Here is a 2,789-nt window from a genome sequence, read left to right as displayed (position 1 = left end):
GTTACATGATTTTATTAATATATGTTTGGAATTCTATATGTCATGCTGACCACAATTTTGGCGCTTAGTTACAAAAGGCGGTAAATATATTTAATACGGTTTGGTTACGCTAAATAAGGGGCGTGGTTCCCACACGGAAATCCTTGGGGTTTAGTTGCCTCATTGAAATAAATCTAGTCAATCTGCAATTGTCTTGCAAGAGTAAAACTATAATGGACTCCGAGACTGAATTTGGAAGAAATTGTCTCGCAAAACGTTCGTCGAAATGACCGGATGTCTGGAAGGTCAACGGACACAATTTTTGCGGTAGAAGCGAACAAAGCTTGAAAGGACAAGGGGAAATAGCTCCACGGACATATCCACGGAAGTATACACAGACATATCCACTGAAGTATCTACTTACGTATCCACCTACCCACACAAAGTTTGAGGGCCGAGGTCTGAAAAGGGAAAAAGTGAAAGGACCGAGAATAACCACCACAGTGAAGTTGGAGTGGACCGGAAAAGGCAGGTTATGAAGTTGTACAAGGCAATGACTTCGATCATTCACTCGACTATATGATGAACTAATTATATTTAAAAACAGATCGGCTATATATAAATAAGTATATTTGTGTTTGAAATTTGGTGAAAGATTTATTCCATAAAGATGTGTAACTTCCTAATGTAATGTATTATCCAAGTTGTTTATGTAATTGATTAATAATTTTTTTTCCATGAACGGGGGGCTCGTGTCATTTTGTTCTTTATATCGGCTCAGATCTCTAGTTATTCCATCTATAATGTCCCACTTTATTTTAATATTTACTCGATCCGGGCCAGAACGTACCGAGGGCAATCACCCTCTAGATAACGATGGCCAAATAAAGCGTACACCTTGTAAGAAGGTACAACTTCATAATACTACACCACCAGTAGCAGCCCCTACAATTGCAATTCTTACCAAAAAATATTCTTCCACGAATGACTAGTTCTTGCAATACTTGTGGCCTCTATAGTCTATACATGAACTAGGTACTCTAGGGCTTGTGGCCTTTATACTATATACATGAAATATGTATTCTAGGGCTTGTGACATATATATATATATATATATATATATATATATATATATATATATATATATATATATATATATATATACACACACAGACATGAAATAGGTACTCCAGGGCTTGTGGCTTATATACTATATACATGCAATATGTATTATAGGGCTTGTAGCCTTAATATTATAGACATTAAATAGATACTCTAGGGCTTGTGGCTTATATACCATATACATGAAATATATAGTCTAGGGCTTGTGGCCTAAATACTATATACATTAAACAGGTACTATGGGCATGTTGTCTATATATTATACACATGCAATGGGTACTCTGGGTCTGTGGCCTATGTACTGTGTACATAAAATAGGTTTTCTGGGCTTGTGGTTGTATACTATATACATGAAGTAGGTACTCTGTTCTTGTGGTCTATATAATATATACATGAAATAGATACACTGTAATTGTGGCTTTGATCCTATATGTATGAAATAGGTAATCCGGGCTTATGGCCTGTATACTGTATAGATGAAATAAAGATTTTTTCCCCCAAATCAATAAGTTTTGCATAGGTAAATAACCCTACTAAGCTCATTTGAAATGATTTCAGTATCAGTGACATTCGCTGATTCTTTCTTTTTAGAAAGATTAGTTTTATTGGAATAAGCATAATGTAGAAATTCAGACTTTTATGATGATCCATTCGACAATATCTCTTATCATTCGAAGGCCCATTTATGGTTTAAGTCGTGTTAACAATAAGCAATCTTACCCCTGACACATGTTTTTATCTCAGAGTTGATGTCCGAACTAGAAACCGTACGCCTGAATCCAGATTGGGAATGTAAAGAAAGCCCCGACTCTAGTACGGTATCCAATGACATACATAAAACAGAAGCACAGACCAAATTTATTCTCTTACCTCCCAACCTCTGACATATTATATATGCAAATAAATAACTAAACGAAGACACCTAAGGACACTGACATTGATGTGTTGCACGTACAAAAACAGTAAATTACAGTTATGTTACAGTACCATATGCCACTGTCACATGATCTGTGTTGTACCATATGCCACCATCGCATGATCTGTCTTTTTTTCTTCCAATAAAATGTTGCACCATCGTTGTAAATAAAAGAAAAAGAAACTTTCTCTCTGCAAACCTGGTGAATTAAATCCTAGTTAATAATACACGCCATAGTACAAGTCCAAGGTAAAGAGTATTCCGAATGAGTTCATGTGGTCCAATGAATTTCAGTCTTGAATGTGCAGATGTACTAACATTTGTGCTACATCACAGTTATATAATCAAGAATGTCTTTGAAATAATTCACAATAATACAAAGATAGTTCTTTAGTCCAAACAGTCAATGAGCACTTTGTGATTCCACTTAATAACTTAAATAAATAAATCCTTTCAAATTATAACTGATCATAACTAAAATTGATTCCACAAAAACTGGCGTTGAGATAGAAATGAAGAACTGTGTGCTACTCTTTCCTTATATACAGACTGTCACCTGACTTATTAAACAACAAAAAATGCCCTGTGCCTAGGTCATTTACCTAGGAGTTTTCCATCAGATTCGTAAACAATGTCAGGTCTGTTATTTAAATTTTAGCAAATAACCCAACAAACATCAGGTAGACCAAGGATTTTTCAAATGGCAAAACACTGAAATCAAATCCAGATAAACATGTTGCTTACAAATGACCGCTATCTTAAAATATAATCT

General features: G+C 34.9%; 1 long non-coding RNA gene across 1 annotated transcript in view; it reads right to left on the bottom strand.

Moving 5' to 3' along the window:
- The window catches only part of LOC149798265 (uncharacterized), a 12,424-nt gene extending 9,835 nt beyond the window's left edge, over nucleotides 1-2,589 (bottom strand). The window contains exon 1 of the long non-coding RNA XR_016421612.1: nucleotides 2,089-2,589. This is a non-coding gene — a long non-coding RNA (uncharacterized LOC149798265). The remainder of the gene's footprint in view (nucleotides 1-2,088) is intronic.
- Nucleotides 2,590-2,789: the final 200 nt, after the last annotated feature.

This window comes from Sinohyriopsis cumingii, chromosome 6 (genome assembly GCF_028554795.1).
Source record: "Sinohyriopsis cumingii isolate HCF-2022 chromosome 6, ASM2855479v2, whole genome shotgun sequence".
NCBI lineage: Eukaryota > Metazoa > Mollusca > Bivalvia > Unionida > Unionidae > Sinohyriopsis > Sinohyriopsis cumingii.
This window is presented reverse-complemented; position numbering and strand designations above follow the sequence as displayed.